At 32.8% G+C, this 21750-nt stretch overlaps 1 long non-coding RNA gene across 1 annotated transcript; it reads left to right on the forward strand.

Moving 5' to 3' along the window:
• Positions 1–1415: 1415 nt before the first annotated feature.
• On the forward strand, positions 1416–21303 carry LOC116120152. Its single transcript, XR_004126505.1, has 3 exons — positions 1416–1568; positions 1769–1916; positions 21171–21303. It is a non-coding gene; the product is annotated as an uncharacterized LOC116120152 (long non-coding RNA).
• The last annotated feature ends 447 nt before the right edge of the window (positions 21304–21750 follow it).

Below are 21750 nucleotides of genomic sequence, written 5' to 3' on the forward strand. Positions count from 1 at the left end.
TTGTCCTTTCGGTCAAATATTAACAAAAAAATACTAACAAAATTTAATGAATGGTGGAAAAATGTCATTTTGAAGCTTAACGGATGAAAAAGTGTCCTTTTCGCCAAACCTTGGGTGGGAAAATACCGTTCTCCCTTTGTTTAAACAAAATAATTCTTGTTCATGTAAAATTCTTACTGATGATGGACGGCTAGATAATTGATGTTATTTCAACCTTTTATTTTTCGTGTTATATGTAACTTTCCAGTTGCAGTATTACCTGCAATATGTCTGCAATATGGCAGGGTAATGCTATGGGTACTAATGGATTCTACAAACTGGTGTACTAACTTAAAGCATAGTACGGGTACCAAGTGCATAGTACGGATACTATGTGTGATTTTAATAAAGGTTAGTACATTGATTAGTAAAATCCGTTAGTACGCACAGTATTATTCCTGCAATATGTATAACTCCAAAACCCAACTTTCTCAATCTCATGGCTGTAATCAAGTATTTGTCTAGTTCTTAATCCTAGTTTTCCTTCTTCGCTTCCAATCTGCCTGTAAGTCCCTGAAACAGTAGGGTAAATCTATTCTTATAACCAACATAAAGTAATGAAATTCTCTTCTCTAGCTGCTCTAAAAATATAATGCTTCTTGAGTTCCATATGATTATTGAAATCGAAGATCATAGTATTTTGGACATGGAAATTAATAGAAAATAATGATCAAAATGATGGACATAAGGTAGAAAACAAACAATTAAAATATTAATTTGTTAATATAAGAAAATTATGGAAAATTACCAACACTTTTTATTATTAAATGTTTGATGTTGAAACTTTAAGTCAAGATTCTTTAAAAGAGAACGAAGAAACTCAAAATAAAATCTATCCAAGCTAAAGATGAGAGAGAGCCTAGATGTGGAGATTGTTTTTTGTTTTAATTGATTCAATTGAACTAAAATGATATAAGTATTAAGATAGGGTTAAATTAACTTTTTGCTTGATTTTTGTTTGCTTTGGTCTTACGCCTTAGAGTAGTTTTGACTTTGGACTTTTTCCCTTAAATGGTTAATTTAGGATATTGGGAGTTTGAGTCCTTAGCCATTAAGGCTTGCGTAGTAGAGCCCATTAAGTAGTTGGGCTTAAAAAGTTAACTAATAGGCCCAGTCTACTGGCCCGTTGATTCGTTACTCCAACAATAGCCCGGGCCCGATCATAGTCTGCTAAAGCCATCGTAGCCCGTTTAGAAAATGGCATCACCTACATGGGCTGAATGGGCCTAACAACGCAAAAAATAGCCCGTGTAATGGTATTTTTTTATCATTGATGATGTCTTTTCTTTTGTTTGCATTGGTGACTGAGACGTGGACATATCTTTACCTTTTTTTTTAAACAAAATATTTCTTTGGAATTTGGATAGCTTTCAATGTTAAAAATTTTCTGTATCATTGAATCGTTGGCAATCTCTTTCCTTCATCTCCAAAAGAGAAACTGCAATTCTCCTTTCGGTTTGTAATGGTGGAGCTATTCTTCTTCATCTTCATACATCTTCTACAAATAGCAAAGTAAGTAATTTCCTCGGGTAAGTTAAATTTCCTTTCACTAAATTTTTCAGCACCGGTTGTAGATATCTCATATCTGTAAAATCCCCTTGGGTTATCTGAGGGGAGGGGGCCAAGGTTATTTGGTGAAACCTAAGAGGAGAATTATATGAAACTCCATCAGTTTAGATACATATCTTTCCCTTTCCCATTATGACTTTTCCTTTCCATGATGGCGTAGCTATTATTCTGTAACTGCAATTGCATGAAGGGCGTCCGAGGTCGAGGAGCTAAAGAAAGTAAAGGATTGATGGCGAAGATTTGCAGAAGAGAAACTGGAGACATCTAACTAGTCAAAGATGAAAGATGATGTGGAAGGCAGGAGTAAGGTATCATCTATTTTTAAGTTGAAATCTGATTAATTGTGTTAAGTCTTAAATCTTGATATATTATGTAAAGCAAATATTTTGTTACACTAGTTATAAGGAAACAAATTAGATGTCTCAATTCAAAGATAAGTAAATAAACGCCAAACCACTTGTGCATACCCAAGGTTTATCGAAACGACAAGATGGTACTCAAAAGTTTTTGAAACGACAAACAGGTACCTTCCGTCATGTGTTGTTAGTGATTTCTGTTTGTTTATAGTGAAAAGATTAAAATACCCTTAAAAGTTTGATATTTTAGTTTTTTATAAATTTCTAAAAAACCCCATAGGTTTGCTAATTTAACTAAACACCCCTATATATAAAAAGTTTGTTATATGACAAAAACACCCCCACACTTGCAGTGCTAGATTCCGGCCACTACTGTTGGAATCTGACCAAAAATTACGTTACGACACAGACCCCATCGGATCTATGTCGTAACTCGTCGATCTGGCCTTTTCCGGCCAGATCCATGGCTGATTTGGCCGAAAAAGGCCAGATCTACGACCAGATCTGGCCGTCGACGCCGCAGATGGAGTTTTACGGCCACGACGGCCAGATCAGCACGGATCTGGCCTGAAAAGGCCAGATCTGACCGTCGAGACCGCAAACTCCATCTGCTGCCTCGACGGCCAGATCAACACATTACGACACAAATCCGACGGGTCTGTGTTGTAACGCAATTTTCCATCCAGATTCTGACAGTGGTGACCGAAATCTGGCACTGCGGGTGTGGGGGTGTTTTTGTCATTTAACAAACTTTTTATATATGGGAGTGTTTAGTTAAATTAGCAAACCTAAGGAGTTTTTTAGAAATTTTTAAATTTATAAAAAACTAAAATATCAAACTTTTAAAGGCATTTTAGTCTTTTCACTATGAACAAACAGAAATCACTAACAATACATGACGGAAGGTACCTATTTGTGGTTTCAAAACCTTTTGGATATCAATTTGTCGTTTCGACAAACCTTGGGTATACGTAAGTCGTTCGGCCGTAAATAAATAACAAAAAACTTGACAAGTAATGTTACAATTAATTACATCCCAAACGTGTACATCAAATGTTACAAAAAGTAAACAGTATAATGTCGAATTAACAAATGCCTTCAAACTTCTAGTCTGCACAAATCTCTTCCAAACATTTGTGACGAGTAACTGTCTCCATAATAAACTCAAGGCTGCTGCAAACCAATCCAATTATGTCTGCCGAAGTACCAAAAGGCATATCATTCCCATCATAAAACCAATAAATCTTGCCCTTTTTCCTCCATGTTACTTGTTCCTTTTTAGCCCGCAAAACAAGTTCAATGATGCCAAAAACCAATGTGAACGAAGATGCCACCACACCCACTAGATCATAAGTGGTGTTATTCTCAGGGGAGATCAAATCCAGTACAAGCACGAAAAGCACCAACAAAAAGTTGAAGATATAAAAGCTCCATTTTAACCAAAACTACAAGGAAAAAACAAGGAAATTATTAAGTTAATAATGAATATCCTTATAATTAAGACAATGAAACTTATATCTTTATAACTTACCAGGAGTTTAGAAGGGCTATATTTTCCATGGTTTGCCGCGGGAGTGCCACTGCCTTTCCACCTAATTTAACATCCAGGCCTTGGGATGCTTTCTTAACACCATTTCCACCTACTTCTTCCCCATCCTCTCGGGATGTTTTCTCAACACCATTTCCACCTAATTCAACATCCCCACCGTCTTGGGATGTTTTCTCAACATTCTTTGTCCCATCAAAAACCTACAACATGTGATAAATATACACTACAGCACAATAATTTTCCAAACAATATATTATACATATAAGTTGTCTTTGACTAATAAATAATTATAAATCAATAATCATTCACACAAAATATAAGAGAAGCTAACCTCGAGATAAACACAGCAAATGAAATATATTTAAAGAAATAATCAAATCAAAGTTGAGAGTAATTCTTACTTCAAGTTCACAAAGAAAATTCCTACACAACACTCAAAAAATAAAAAATCAGTAGCCTTTGATTTATAAACAATCATAATCAAACTAAATGCTAAAGAAATCAGAATCAACCATACAAAATATAAGGGAATTTAACCTAAAGATAAACATAGCAGATGAAATATATTTTAATGAAAGAATTAAGTTCAAGAGTAACTTACTTCAAAAGTTTACAAAGGATAAGCATGAGAGATACGGTATTTCGCAAAACTCTCTTTGTTGTTTTTGTAATTCGGCTCAAAAAACCTTGGATCTTTAAAACAAAGTGATTCGCCTCAACATTTTTGAGGTTGCTCAAAAATGTTGTTGAGGCTGAAAAATCAATAAGCAAGATTTCCTAACAAAGTGATTAGCAACTTTATCTTTCTCATTTTATTAATCCTCAAAACCCAATAAACAGAAAAACATTATCACCCAACCAAACCGGTTTACCCTTCTTGATGAAGAATTTGTTTCTTCATCTCCACCAAGAAATTACCAACAAGCCCTTACCATACCACCAACCTATACACCTTCCTCATCAAAACCTGTCGACATTAATCCCACTTTTCAATACATTGAGAAAAATATAACTCAATCGATTTGCATTGTTGAACCCGAATATTGGGGACAAACTATGCAAGAAACTTTATCAAAAATTTTCCCTCCAGATTTTTATTTTATTCCTGATGATTTATTAAAAACAAGAACATTTTATGAATTTATTTTAGTTGATACTGATTCAATAGAAATTACTCATAATCCTGATAGAAATGATCCCAATAGAATTGCTTTTTCAAAATGCAAAATTAAAAAGGTTTTAAGACCTCAAGACTGGCGTACTGGAATTTATCAAAGACGCCCATTTTCTCAATCCTTCATTCCCCAAGAATTTTCTTATAAAGATTATTAAAAAGTTTGGTTTCATACTTTCTGTTTAACTCATACAACACACTCTTGGTTTTTCATTTTTGACAAAACTTGTCCAAAAATATTTCCAAAATGGTTTCAACAATGGTTTAATTTTTATGGTTTAAATGAAAAAATCTTTCCACCTTCGGTCTTGGAAGGATATTACTTGTTTACAAAAAATTTCAACAACAGTGAAGACCTTTGCTAGCTTTTTCTAGCAATTTCTTAATTGCCTGGATAATTAGTTGGCAATTTCACATCACTCCTCCTCCTCCTCCAAAATTCCGAAAATTACAAAGAAAATTTCTTATTAAATGGTGGCCTAGTTTTTCTATCCAAAATATTAGTCCACCAGCAGTGCAAGTGTGGCTCTCTCAACACCCACAGTTATGTTAGCCTCAACAACAATCAACATTTTTGACTCAAAAATCAAGACTCCTTGCTGAGTTGGCTCAATGTCAAAACCCTCAAGATATGGACAAAATTATTATGGCCATTGGATCTTCAACATCTCAAAAAGCAGATTCGGATAGCACCAAATCACCAAGCGATCAAGATGAGGATGACTATTTTGTCATGTTCCAAAACCAGATCAATTATGACTTCAATAAAGGTTGATGACTCAGCATCATTTTTCAAAAGTTTCGGCGCTGACAAGATTCTTCCCCAGTCAACTTTTTCTCTTGCCAAGAAGTAAATTAGTCAAGAGTCTCTGCAAAATATCAAGACTTTAAGGCTTATACTTGTCAGAACCAAAAAGCAATTTGTCAAATTTATCTCTTCCAACATTAAAGACATCCATCAGACTTATCTTTTCCCAACGCTTACAATTGTCAAGCCCCCCCTGACACAAGCAAGATTTCTCAAGATTTACTTTATGAAGATTATCCTCTTCTCTGCCAATTTCAGAGCAGGTAATCAATAATTCAAGACACGTATCCAAGACAGCTCATCACTTATCAACAACTTTATCTTTTTCCTGTGTTGTATTAATGTAACAGATTCAAATGTTTTTGAAATCCGATCGTTTGTAGTATAAATATTGATCACTTCCGTTGTAAGCGTCAAGTTGTTTTTGAAGTCACAAAAAAAGTCATTAAGTTTTAGAAGTTTTAAGTTTTCAAACACTTTGAGAGAGAAAGTTTCCTCTCGTGTACAAATTATCAAAGCAATAAAATTGTAAGTTTCTTCAACACATTCATTGTTTTACTTGACTTAATTTACATTGCATTTATTTTCAATAGTCTTTACATTTACTTATTTTACTTGACTTTTATTTCAATATACTTTGCTTTTAATTACTTCTTTTACATTATTGGAAATAAATGCAATGTAAATTAAGTCAAGTAAAACAATCAAGAAAAACTTACAATAAGTGATGAAGACAGCCCATAATTTTGAGCCAACTCAGCAATAAATCTAATATTGGAGGGTGCGTTGGTCAGCTTGTTAACCGTTGGTTAGCCGTGTTAGGTGGTCCCGGAGGTGGTCCCGTGATCTAGGAAAGAAACTGGAACTTTTAGGTTAGCATTATTTTAGAGATGTCTAATTTCTTAAGGAGATTAGGAAGTAGCAGTAAACAAGATGATAGTAGTAGCAGTAATGCTATTAGAATTAATAATCAACAACAAAACACTAATAATCAAGAATTAATGAAATCTATTAACACTCAAGAGATTAATATGGCAAAAATAGATTAACACTTACATAACTGGAACATACCACCAGTTAAAAAAGACACAATATATCAAATAGGTAGTTTTGAATTTATGTCAGATTACTCTATTAAAACAACAGAAGATACAATAATGATAACCGAAGAAAGGGTTGAAGAAATTCAACTTCTTTCTGAAGAAGCAATACATAGACATAGACAAAACAACTATAAATTTTTACACATAGGATTAGTATAGTATCCGTAAAACCATTTTAGATTAGACAAAACATTCCAATATTAGTGATATTAAGAGACGCAAGAAATTTAAACTCCAATACTCTTCATTACAGTATTAAATAATTTAGAAAGTGTTCCGTTTATTTTGATTGTTATCCAAACTTTACAGTAGGATTACATGATCCCACAATACTGTTTGCATTAACTATTAATTTAAAGCTTCTAATCTTACTTATCAAGATAAGCCCAACCATAGCATTAATATATAGGATTTATTACAAAGTTATGAATACCACATAATCCAAGAGCCATTAGGATTCCCCACTAGGACACACAGTTATTATGGAAGCCGATAAAACAAAACATAAAACTTTTACCACCAAAAGATTAGCTTGGGAGGAAATTATTAACAAACAGATTGGAAACTAGAAAAATTATGCCCTCCAAAACCTTTACATGATCAAAATGAATCGGAAATACATAAATAATACAAGAACCAGATGGTACAATAAATTAAAATTTAGAAAACATCCTTAGAACAAAATCAACCTATAGTTACTAACAAAACTCACCACAACCCTAGGATTGAGATACAACCCCTGCCTTTCGTCAACACTTCAACAAGTAAATTAGTAGGAGTAAATTATTCCCCTCCTGTACCAAAACCTCCATAAGAAACTACATCAAGTCCACCTAGTTCACCAACAAATCGAAGTATTAGGAAACCATAATCAAATTAACACAATAACAAAACCTTTTGAAATTAACAAGAATTATTAAACAAGAATTCTTACAAAATTATAATAAAGAAAAACGACAAATATTCTTTACAAATTTAGTCCAGAATAACAAATACCCTTAGATCTAAATGGTACAATACACAAGAAAAATTAAAACAAAATTTTATTCTTTAATTGGTTAGAAAATAGAAAATGTTATCAAGATTTAAGTGAAAAGAAAACTATTTTTGTTACCACAATGCAACAAAAATTGGCAAACAACAACAAATAAAACCATTACATCTATCCATCCACCTTTAGAAGAATTAAATATAACATCAACAAGCAGAAATAATAGCATCACCATTTAAAAAATTAATAGAATTGATGATGATCAAAAGCAACCACTTTAAGGACATTAAAATATTCAACATTAAAACAATTACTCTAATCAAATTCTCCACACCATTAGTCACAAATGAATAAAGAAGATATAACTACCACATAATTACAAAATTTCAAAAACCCCCGGGAAGGAGATAACAGATCTTTCAACAAATTCACCAACTTTAGGACATTCAACATCAACTTTAACATCAACTTCAACACCCTTTATTCACAAAAATATGTTAAACCATTTTTTGAACCCTTTGACATTCCAAAAGAGGAAATTATTAAATTGAATAATCACAATACTATTTTAGAAAATATTAGTAAAAAACTTAGTGAATTATCATCTTCCAAATCAAACATTAATGTCCTTACAAATCCGACCCAATAGAAATTAATCAAAATTTTCAAAACTTATCTATTAATAAAATGAGAATAATATGAATATCCTAAAACTCGAAATTATTATCCAAGACCTTGCCAGATATGCAATTGAAGATGTAACACAACTAACAAGATCTTCCTACACTAGAACAGGAATAGATGAATGGAATATAGACGGAGTAACTGAACATCAAATATTAAATTTTACAAGAAATGACTATGGCAGCATTAGCTCAAAATCACATGCACAACACTGATCATCAAATAGCAAAAATATTAGTCTCAAGATTTACGGGAATGTTAAAAAATTGTGTGGTAATAATTTACCAAGAATCACATAAACATCACATATTATATGCAACAAAAAAGACTAGAAAGTCAAAGTAGAAGGTACTAGGCAAGTAGAGTATGAACATGAAAAGGAGATGCTTGTAGCACATTAATTTATGCAATAACCAAAAACTTTGTAGGAGACCCAACAAGCTTTCAGAAAAAATCACAAGAAATATTATCAAACTTAAGATGTCCAACCATGACGATTTTATATGGTTAAGGATATGTTTTTACAAAAAGTATTCACAAGAACAACTGTAGGAAACCCTATTGGAAAGAAAGGTTCCTAGATGATCTACCTAGATTATTTAGTCAAACTGTCAGAATGAATTATACAAAAAATATGATGAAATATACCTTATGAAGACTTAACATATGAAGATTTAATTAGTTTTATTAATAACGAAGCTTTAATAATTTGCACTGATTTAAAATTAAAGCTAAATTAAAAATGAACTAAAACATAAGAAACAGAATTAAGTGGATTTTGTAGTCAATATGGTTATGAAAAAATATTACCTCTCCCTCCATTAAGTACAAAAAGATAAAAAACAAAAACAATATAGAAAACCTTATTACAGAAGAGATTATAAATACGAATAAAATCTTATGATAAACCTTATAAAAGAAAATCATCTAACAAGAAATATCCACAAAAACCTATCACATGTTGAATGCAACAACAAGGTCTTACGCAACCAATGTCCTATGAAAAATCAAATCAAAAATTAGAATATAATTCAGAATTAACAACAATATTTAAAAATTATTCAAACAGACCCTGAAGAAGAACTAGTTACAATACAGATAATGAAGATATATTTATCAAATTCAGAAAGATATATTCTTCTGATACAATGAGTGAGTCGGCACTTACAGAAGAGATTAAAATACAAAAAACAAACAAACCTTATAAAAGGAGAAAACCTCTAACAAGAAATATCCAAAAAACCTATCACATGTTGAATTGCAAACAACAAGGTCATTACGCACCAATGTCATATGAAAAATCAAATCAAAAATTAAAATAATTCAGAATTAAACACAATTATTAAAAATATCATCAACACGGAATAACCCTCGTGAGAGGACAATCTAGGACAGGGGCAAGGAGAAGAACAAAGAATATGATTATAATTATCAAATCAAGAAATCTACACAATGAATAACAGATGCAAATATGATGATTTATCGTCAATGCATCAGTCAATAATAAATAGAATCTAAAAAAATCTATTAACAATAAAATTATTAGACCAAACAAAAATTATGATATTAATCAAAATCATGATGAAGAAATTAAAAAGAATATTATTAACTCAAGAATATTTTATCCGAACAAAAACAAAAAGATTAGATTCTATACTAAAGACATATTAAAAAGATTGACAAACCCACACAAGTTACTTAAAATGATTTTCAAGAAGAACAATATTCGAAACCAAGTTAAAGAATTAACAACCGATAATATTGAAATCAAAACAGATTTATAATGTTTAAAAGTCCAAAGAAACTGTAGGACAACCATCAACCTCAAATCAGGATTACGAATTAAAGAACTGAAGAAGCATTATTAATGAAATTTCTAGAATTCAATTTCAAAAATAGCATGTTTACATTAGGATCAATATTATCATGAATTAGATATTATTACACAGCCCTAGTAGACACTGGAGCAGATCAAAACTGTATAAGAGAAGGATTGATTCCAACAAAATTATGAAAAACAAAAGAGAGATTATATGGAGCAAATGGTCAACAATTAAACATTAATTATAAATTATCTAATGCTATATTTGTATACAAATTTTTTGTATTAAAAGTACCTTTATTTTAGCAAAAGATTTAGATCAAGACGTTATATTGGAACACCTTTTATCACCCAAATTTACCCTTTTAGTGTAACCAATAGGAATTACAACAGATATTTTAGGACAAAATGTTACTTTGAATTTGTCAATCCACCATTAATAAAGATATTATTAGTTAAAAAATATTTCAATATCTAAATAAACACATACCAAATTAAAGAGTCTAGAAATTGTCCCTACCAAAGAAGCGATTACCACAAAATTTGGATGCTTGCATACAAAAACTTGTTTTCAACTTTTGCATTCAGATTTCAAAGGTTTCAAAATTATATTTCGATAAAATGCAAAATCAAAAAGTTTTTCTAATAGTTTCTCTCATCACAACAACTTTCAGGACACAGATTTATTAGAAAGAGTGGAGTGAGGAAAAGATGGCACTCCCATCAAACCCAAAACAATCCAAATCAAAGCATCGTATGCGATGCTCCCACCTCAACAACCATTACCCCACAAACAAAACCTTCACAATCAAGATCCTCAAAACCCAAAAAACAAAACATATATCACCACAACCAACACACCGGTTTACTCTCTTATGAAGAATTGTTTCTTCATCTCCACCAGAATTACCAACAACCAAGCCCTTCCATACCACCAAACCATATACCCTTCCCATAAACCGTCGCGACATTACCCATTTCAGTATATTGAGAAAGATATACCATCAATTTGCATTGTTGAACCCGAATATTGGGGACAAACTTGCAAGAAACTTTATCAAAATTTTCCCTCCAGATTTTTATTTTATTCCTGATGATTTATTAAAAACAAGAACTTTTATGAATTTATTTTAGTTGATACTGATTCAATAGAATACTCATAATCCTGATAGAAATGATCCCAATAGAATTGCTTTTTCAAAATGTAAAATAAAAAGGTTTTAAGACCTCAAGACTGGCGTACTAGAATTTATCAAAGACGCCCATTTTCTCAATCCTTCATTCCCCAAGAATTTTCTTATAAAGATTATTAAAAAGTCTGGTTTCATACTTTCTAATTAACTCATACAACACACTCCTGGTTTTTTCATTTGACAAAACTTGTCCAAAAACATTTCCAAAATGGTTTCAATAATGGTTTAATTTTTATGTTAAATGAAAATCTTTCCACCTTTGGTCTTGGAAGGATATCACTTGTTTACAAAAAATTCAACAACAGTGAAGACCCTTTGCTAGCTTTTTCCAGCAATTTCTAATTGCCTGGATAATGATTTGGCAATTTCACATCACTACTTCTCCTCCTCCTCCAAAATTCCGAGAATTACAAAGAAAATTTCTTATTAAATGGTGGCCTAGTTTTTCTATCCAATATTAGTCCACCGCTGTGCAAGTGTGGCTCTCTCACACCCCCATTTATGTCACCTCAACAACAATCAACATTTTTGGCTCAAAAATCAAGACTCCTTGCTGAGTTGGCTCAATGTCAAAACCCTCAAGAATGGACAAATTATTATGGCCATGTGATCTTCAATATCTCAAAAAGCAGACTCGGAATAGCACCAAATCACCAACGCATCAATGAGGATGACTATTTGTTCATGTTCCAAAACCAGATCAATTATGACTTTAATAAGGTTGATGACTCAGCATCATTTTTCAAAAGTTTCGGCGCTGACAAGATTCTTCCCCATCAACTTTTTCTCTTGCCAAGAGGTAATTAGTCAAGAGTCTCTACAAAATATCAAGACTTCAAGGCTTATACTTGTCAGAACCACAAAGCATTTGTCAAATTATCTCTTCCAACATTAAAGACATCCATCAGACTTATCTTTTCCAAAGCTTACAATGTCAAGCCTCCCTGACACAAGCAAGATTTCTCAAGATTTACTTTATGAAGATATCCTCTTGTCTGCCAATTTCAGCAGGTCATCAATATAATTCAGACACTTATCCAAGACATCTCATCACTTTCAACAACTTATCTTTTTCCTGTGTTATAATGTAACGATTCAATGTTTTTGAAATCCGATCGTTTGTAGTATAATATTGATCACTTCCGTTGTAAGCGTCAAGTTTTTTTTTTTTTTGAAGTCCAAAAAAAGTCATTAAGTTTTAGAAGTTTTAAGTTTTCAAACACTTGAGAGAGAAGTTTCCTCTCGTGTACAATTATCAAAGCAATAAAATTATAAGTTTCTTCAACACATTCATTGTTTTACTTGACTTAATTTACATTGCATTTATTTTCAATAGTCTTTACATTACTTATTTTACTGACTTTTATTTCAATATACTTTGCTTTTAATTCCTTCTTTTACATTATTTTGCTTCAATCACTCCATTTGCCTTGTGATCCATACAACAACGCTCTCAGCATGTCTTCAATCACCTGGTTGGTCCTTTCAGTTTGGCCATCAGTTTGAGGATGATAAGCCGTACTGAAGGCTAACTTTGTACCCAAGCTCTCTGCATTCCAACCCAGAAAGCTAATATGAACCTAGTATCTCTGTCTGATACGATCTCTTGGTACTCCATGTAATCTCACAATCTCTTTGACTATAATTGCCCCAATCGAAATGCATTTATCTTATCCGTCATAGGTAAAAATGAGCTGTCTTGGTCAATCTATCAACCACCACCCAGATTGCATTATATCCTTGCTGAACTTTAGGAAGTCCCACGATGAAGTCCATTGAGATATCCTCCCATTTCCATTTAGGAATCTCTAAGGGTTGGAGTAATCCTGATGGTCTCTAAGGCTCTGCCTTTACTTGTTGACATGTTATCATTTGGCAACATAATCGGCAATGTCGTTTTTAATACCTAACCCCCAATAACTTTTCTTCACATCTTGATACATTTTTACACTCCCAGGGTGGGCTGTATAAAGTGTATTGTGTGCCTCACTAAGGATTTTATTCCTTAGTTCATCATCTTGAGGACACATATTCTATCTCTAAACATCAATGCCCCCATTGACTATGTTAAAGTCTGTCTCTTTACCCTCTATTATCCGTTGCGATTATCTTGCAAGTATCACTTTACCCTGTTTCATCTTGATCTCCTCCACCAAATGGGTTTGATCTCCATTTGGCCAATCCCCTTTTGATCACAATTTCAATTCCTTCTTGGAGGATCTCCTGCTGTAATTGTCCCTGTACAGTGATTTGAGATAAGAGACTTTTTTACTAAGGGCATCTGCTACTGCATTAGCTTTCCCTGGATGGTATCTGATGTCACAGTCATAGTCTGTCCACATTCTAACCATCTCCTCTGTCTCATATTCAACTCTTTCTGAGTGAAGAAATACTTCAAACTCTTATGATCAGTGATATGTAGCATTTCACTCCATACAAGTATTGTCGCCATATCTTCAAAGCAAAAACCACTACTGCTAATTCCAAGTCATGGGTAGGATATTACTCTCATAGTCTTTCAATTGTCTAGAGGCATAAGCAATGACTTTCCCTTGCTGCTCATCAACACTGCTCCTAAACCATTGTGGAGGCATCAACGTAAATATCATAATCAATGCCTTCTTTTGGCAATGTAAAATTGGAGCTGTAGTTAATCTTTCTTCCACTCCTGAAGCTTTGCTCGCATGCCTCATCCCATTCAATGGTACTTCTTTCTTGTGGAGCTGTAAGTGGTCTGGCTATCTTTGCAAAGCCTTCCACGAACTTCCTATAGTACCCTACTAAGCCCAGAAAACTTCTAACCTCTTTCACTGTCTTTGGCCTCTGCCACTCGACACCGCTTCTACTTTACTAGGATCCACTGATATACCGTCTTTAAGATCACATGACTCAAAAGGTAACTCGATCCAACAAAAACTCACATTTTGAAAATTTGGCATACAACTGTTTCTCCTCGCAATCTTTGTACACAAATCTGAAGTGCTCGGCATGTTCTTCAAAGTCTTGGAATAACTAGGATATCATCAATAAACACCACTATGAACTTGTCAAGGACACATGAAAAACTCTGTTCAAAGTCCATAAAAATTGCAGGTGCATTAGTCAATCCAATGGCATCACAACAAATTCATAATGCCTATACCTTGTTCGGAAAGCCGTTTTCGGTATATTCTTCCTTAGCCACTCTAACCTGATGGTATCCTGCCTTAGATCAATTTTTGAAAACACTGAGGCACCTTTTAATTGGTCAAACAAATCATCTATCCTGGGCAATGGGTTCTTATTCTTTACTGTTACTGTTCAGTTTCACGGTACTAATACACATCCTTATAGATCATCCTTCTTTTTCACAAATAGATTGGACACCCCCATGGAGAATGACTCGGCCTGATAAAGCCCTTGTCTAACAACTCTTGTAACTGCTTCTTCAATTCTTGGAGCTCAGCTGGGGCCATGCATAAGGAGCCTTAGAAATGGGTGCTTACCGAGGCTAGTTCTATACTAAACCCACTTCCCTCTCTGAGGTAAACCTGGCAATTCATCTGGAAACACGTCAATAAATTCATTTCCACAGTAACCTCATGTACACTTGAGCTCGAACTCTCTCCCTTATTTACTACATATGCAATGTACCCAGACACCCCTTTTTCAACATCTTTCTAGCTTTTGCTGCACTATCATCATGCTAGTTGGGTGCCCTTCTCCAAAAATAAGTTATCCCCATAGTCTAGTTAAACTTGACATTTTTCCTGCGACAGTCTATCTCTACTCCATATCTACTAAGAAAGTTCATCCCAAGAAGGATATCAAAGTCTGGCATATTGAAGACAATCAATCTACCATCATATCTCGAGGAAGCCTTTAATAGTCACTAACTCCCCCATTAAGACTTCATTGGTCACTACACCCTCACCATCAGGCAATTCAATCCTAATGGCTTGTTCTACTCTAATAGGCATTAACCCTAATCTCTTAATCATACCATAGGAGATGAATGAATGAGTAGCACCAGAATCAATCAAGGCATACAAGGGAGTATCATGGAATAATAACTGACTAATGACTGCCGAAGGGTTGCCATCTGCCTGCATCTGGGCCACATTATATACCCTGGTTGTCATGCTTCCAACTGCAGGTACTGAAATTGTAGAACCAATGGGACAATCTCTAGCAATATGACCTGGCTGGCGGCACCTGAAACAAACATTGGTCCCTACTAGACATTCACCCCGGTGTCTTCTCCGACATTTCTTACAGTAACTGACCTCACCTTTCCTTTGTTGGCCCTTTTTCTTCATGTCCTTCCTGTTGGCTTAGGTAGAACTCTTTTCTTGCCTTTACCCTTATCGTCTTTGCCAACAACTTGTTCTGCACTATTAGATTGGCCAAGCTGGAGAGGACTACTTGCCACTGTTGGGGAAAGAGCTAATTTGGTCTCTTTCTGTAAGTACACCTCTGCTCTAATGGCTCTGGCAAGTGCTTCACTATGTGTGTGGGAGGGCTGATGACCCAACATAACATTTCTGGTAATAGTGGGATGAAGTCCCCCCACAAATATCTCCAATCGGTTCTGTGGTGTACTGACCAGTGTGGGTGCAAACTTAGCCAAGGAGTTGAACTTGATTGAATACTCTTTGACCGTCATATTTCCTTGTTGCAGACTAATAAACTCGTGTAGTTTTGAGGATATCATGTCTGCTGTCCGGTACTGCTCCTCAAACAATTCCTTGAACCCTGACTAAGTGAGAGTGGTGGTATCTTGAGTCTGCCCCATAAGCTCCCACCATGTCATAGCAGGATCTTTAAAACAAAGTGATTGAAGCAAAATAATGTAAAAGAAGTAATTAAAAGCAAAGTATATTGAAATAAAAGTCAAGTAAAATAAGTAAATGTAAAGACTATTGGAAATAAATGCAATGTAAATTAAGTCAAGTAAAACAATGAATGTGTTGAAGAAACTTACAATTTTATTGCTTTGATAATTTATACACGAGAGGAAACTTTCTCTCTCAAAGGTTTGAAAACTTAAAACTTCTAAAACCTAATAATTTTTTTTGTGACTTCAAAAAAAAAACTTGACGCTTACAACGGAAGTGATCAATATTTATACTACAAACGATCGGATTTCAAAAACATTTGAATCCGTTACATTTATACAACACAGGAAAAAGATAAAGTTGTTGATAAGTGATGAGCTGTCTTGGATACGTGTCTTGAATTATTGATGACCTGCTCTGAAATTGGCAGACAAGAGGATAATCTTCATAAAGTAAATCTTGAGAAATCTTGCTTGTGTCAGGGAGGCTTGACAATTGTAAGCTTTGGGAAAAGATAAGTCTGATGGATGTCTTTAATATTGGAAGAGATAAATTTGACAAATTGCTTTGTGGTTCTGACAAGTATAAGCCTTGAAGTCTTGATATTTTGTAGAGACTCTTGACTAATTTACCTCTTGGCAAGAGAAAAAGTTGACTGGGGAAGAATCTTGTCAGCGCCGAAACTTTTGAAAAATGATGCTGAGTCATCAACCTTTATTAAAGTCATAATTGATCTGGTTTTGGAACATGACAAAATAGTCATCCTCATCTGATCGCTTGGTGATTTGATGCTATCCGGTCTACTTTTGAGGTGTTGAAATCACAATGGCCATAATAATTTTGTCCATATCTTAAAAGTTTTGACATTGAGCCAACTCAGCAAGGAGTCTTGATTTTTGAGTCAAAAATGTTGATTGTTGTTAAGGCTGACATAACTGTGGGTGTTGAGAGAGCCACACTTGCACAGCTGGTGGACTATATTTTGGATAGAAAAACTAGGCCACCATTATAAGAAATTTTCTTTGTAATTCATCGGAGCGGAGGGAGCGAGAGATGTAGTAGTAATGTGAAATTGCAACTCATTATCCAGGCAATTAAGAAATTGCTGGAAAAAGTAGCAAAGGTGTCTTCACTGTTGTTGAAATTTTTTGTAAACAAATATATCTTTCCAAGACCGAAGGTGGAAAGATTTTTTCATTTAAACCAAAAAAATAAACCATTGTTTGAAACCATTGGAAATGTTTGGATAAGTTTTGTCAAAATGAAAACCAGGAGTGTGTTGATGAGTTAACAGAAAGTATGAAACCAGGCTTTTGATAATCTTTATAAGAAAATTCTTGGGAAATGAAGGATTGAGACAATGGCATCTTTGATAAATTCAGTACGCCAGTCTTGAGGTCTTAAAACTTTTAATTTACATTTGAAAAAGCAATTCTATTGGGATAATTTCTATCAGGATTATGAGTATTTCTATTGAATCAGTATCAACTAAAATAAATTCATAAAATGTTCTTGTTTTTAATAAATCATCAGGAATAAAATAAAAATCTGGAGGGAAAATTTTTGATAAAGTTTCTTGCATAGTTTGTCCCCAATATTCGGGTTCAACAATGCAAATTGATTGAGTTATATCTTCTCAATGTACTGAAAAGTGGGTAATACGACAGGTTTTGATGGGAAAGGTGTATAGGTGGTGGTGGTATGGTAAGGGTGTGTGGTAATTTCTTGGGGAGATGAAGAAACAGATTCATCAGAAGAGTAAACCGCGGTTTGGTGGTGATATGTTTTTCTGTTTATTGGGTTTTGAGGATCTTGATTGTGAAGCTTTATTTTGTGGGGTAATAGGTTGTGTTAGGTGGTAGCATCGCATACGATACTTTTGATTTTGGATTTTTTGGGTTTGATGGTTGATGGTGCCCATCTTTCCTCACTCTCACTCCTTCCTAATAAATCTGTGTCCTGAAAGTTGTTGTGATGAGAGAGAAACTATTAGAAAAACTTTTTGATTTTTGCATTTTATCGAAAATATAATTTTGAAACCTTTGAAATCTTAATGCAAAAAGTTGAAAAACGTTTTTGTAATGCATCAAAATTTGTGGGTAATCGAGCCATTCTTTTGGTAGGACAATTTCTAGACTCTTTAATTTGGTAATAATTTATCTTAGATATTGAAATATTTTTTAACTTACTAATATCTTTATTAATGGTGGATTGACAAATTCAAATGTAACATTGTATCCTAAAATATTTGTTGTAATTCCCTTATTGGTTACACTAAAAAGGTAAATTGGTATTTGAGTGATAAAAGGTGTTCCTATATAACGTCTTGATCTAAATTTTGCTAAAATAAATGTACTTTTAATACAAAAATTTTGTTCAAATATGGGCATTAGATAATTATAATTAATGTTTAATTGTTGACCATTTGCTCCCTAATCTCTTTTGTTTTTTTCATAATATTTATTGGAATTAATCCTTCTCTTATACAGTTTTGATCTGCTCCAGTGTCTACTAGGGCTTGTGTAATATATCTAATTCATGATTAATATTGATCCTAATGTAAACATGCCATTTTTGAAATTGAATTCTAGAAATTTCATTAATAAATGCTTCTTCAGATGTCTTTAATTGTGATCCTGATTTTAAGGTTGATGGTTGTCCTACAGTTTCTTTTGAGGCTTTTAAACATTATAAATCTGTTTTGATTTCAATATTATCGTTTTGTAATTCTTACCCTATGTTTCAGAATATGATTCTTCTTGTAAATCACTAAAGTAACTTGTGTGGGTTTTGTCAAATCTTTTTAATATGTCTTTTAAGTTATAAGAATCTACATCTTTTTGTTTTTTCTTCGGATAAAATTATTCTTTGGTTTTAATAAATATTCTTTTTTAATTTCTTCATCCTGAATTTTGTCAATAATATCTAATAAAAATTTTTGATTTGGTAATAACATTTATGACTTAAATCTAGATTTTGATATCAATTTATTGATTTATTGCACAGTAGCATGACCCCATGCAATCACAATCATCATATTGTGCCGACTCACTCATTGATTCAGAAGAATTTCTTGAATTTGATAAATCATATCTTCATTATCGTATTGTAACTAGATTCTTCTTCAGGGTCTGTTTGAATAATTTTTAATAATTGTTGTTTTAATTCTGAATCTATTTATAATTTTGATTATTTTTCATGGACACTTGTTGCGTAATGACCTTGTTGTTTGCATTTCCAACATGTGAGTGGTTTTTTGGATATTTTCTTGTTGGAGGATTTTCTCTTTTTATAAGGTTTATCATAAGATTTGTTCGTATTTATAATCTCTTCTGTAATAAGGTTTTTCTAATTGTTTTTGTTTTTTATCTTTTTGTACTTAAGTGAGGAGGTAATATTTTTTATAACCATATTGACTACAAAATCCACTTAATTCTGTTTTCTTATGTTTAGTTCATTTTTTAATTAGCTTTTAATTTAAATCAGTGCAATTATTAAAGCTTCGTTATTAATCAAACTAATTAAATCTCCATATGTAAGTTTCATAAAGTATATTTCATCATATTTTTTGTATAATTCATTTTGACAGTTTGACTAAATAATCTAGGTAGACCATCTAGGAACCTTTCTTTCCAATAGGGTTTCTACAGTCTGTTCTTGTGAATACTTTTTGTAAAACATATCCTATACCATCTAAAATCTGCCATGGTTGGACATCTTAAGTTGATAATATTTCTTGTGTTTTTTCTGAAAGCTTGTTGGGTTCTCCTACAAAGTTTTGGTTATTGCATAAATAATGTGGCTACAGCATCTCCTTTTTCATGTTCATACTCTACTTGCCTAGTACCTTCTACTTTGACTTTCCTAGTCTTTTTTGTTGCGTGTAATATGTGATGTTTATGTGATTCTGTAAATATTATCCCACCCATTTTTTAACATTCCCATAAATCCTGAGACTAATATTTTTGCTATTGAGATCAGTGTTGTCATGTGATTATGAGCTAATGTTGCCATAGTATTTTTGTAAAATATTTAATATTTGATGTTCAACTACTCCGTCTATATTCCATTCATCTATCCTGTTCCAGGTAGGAAGATCTTGCTAGTTGTTACATCTTCAAATTGCATATCTGGCAAAGAAGGCCTTGGATAATAATTTCAAGTTTTAGGATATTTCATATTATTTCTCCATTTTATTAATAGATAAGTTTTGAAAATTTTGATTTTTATTCTTCTATTGGGTCGGATTCTGTAAGGACATTAATGTTTGATTTGGAAGATGATAATTCACTAAGTTTTTACTGATATTTCTAAATAGTATTGTGATTATTAAATTTAATAATTTCCTCTTTTGGAATGTCAAAGGGTTCAAAAAATGGTTTAACATATTTTGTGAATAAAGGGGTGCTGAAGATTAATGTTAAAGTTGATGTTGAATGTCCTAAAGTTGGTGACTTTGTTGAAAGATCTGTTATCCTTCCGGGGGGTTTTTGAAATTTTGTAATTATTGTGGGTAGTATATCTTCTATTTATTCATTTGTTGACTAATAGTGTGGAGAATTGATTAGAGTAATTGTTTTGATGTTGATATTTTTAATGTCTCTTAAAGTTGGTTGCTTTGATCATCATCAATTCTATAATTTTTTAAATGGTGATGCTATTATTCTGCTTGTTGATGTTCTATTTTAATTTATTCTAAAGGTGGATGGACATATGTAATAGTTTATTGTTGTTGTTTGCCAATTTTTTGTTGCATTAGTGGTAACAAAAATAGTTTTCTTTTCACTTAATCTGAAACATTTTCTATTTTCTAACCAATTAAAGAAATAAATATTTTGTTTTAATTTTCTGTGTATTGTAATCATAGATCTAAGGGTATTTTGTTCTTCTGGACTAAATTTTGTAAAGAATATTTGTCGTTTTTTTATTATAATTTTGTAAGAATTCTTGTTTTAATAATTCTTTGTTAATTCAAAGGTTTTGTTATTGTGTTAATTTGATTATGTTTCCTAATATTCTGATTGTGTTGGTGAACTAGGTGGACTTGATGTAGTTTCTTATGCAGGTTTTGGTACAGAGGGGAATAATTTACTCCTACTAATTTACTTGTTGAAGTTGTTGACGAAAGGCTAGGTGTTGTAATTTCTTCAATCCTAGGATTGTGGTGAGTTTTGTTAGTAACTATGGGTTAATTTTGTTCTAAGGATGTTTCTCGAATTTTAATTTTATTTGTACCGTCTAGTTCTTGTATATTTGTTGTATTTCAGATTCATTTTGATCATGCAAAGGTTTTGGAGGACTACATAATTTTCAATTTCCAATCTGTTTGTTAATAATTCATCCCAAGCTAATCTTTTTGTGTAAAAGTTTTATGTTTTGTTTTATCGGCTTCCATAATAACTCTGTGTCCTGGTGGGGACATCTAATGGCTCTTGGACTATTGTGGTATTCATAACTTTGTAATAAATCCATTATTAATGCTACTGGTTGGGCTTTATCTTGATAAGTAATATTAGAAGCTTTTAAATAATAATTAATGCAGACAGTATTGTGGGATCATGTAATCCTACTGTAAAGTTTGGAAACAATCAAAATAAACGGACCACTTTCTAAATTAGAATTAATGCTGCTAATAAAGAGTATTG

Source organism: Pistacia vera, unplaced genomic scaffold (assembly GCF_008641045.1).
Source record: "Pistacia vera cultivar Batoury unplaced genomic scaffold, PisVer_v2 Contig927, whole genome shotgun sequence".
Taxonomy (NCBI): Eukaryota; Viridiplantae; Streptophyta; class Magnoliopsida; order Sapindales; family Anacardiaceae; genus Pistacia; species Pistacia vera.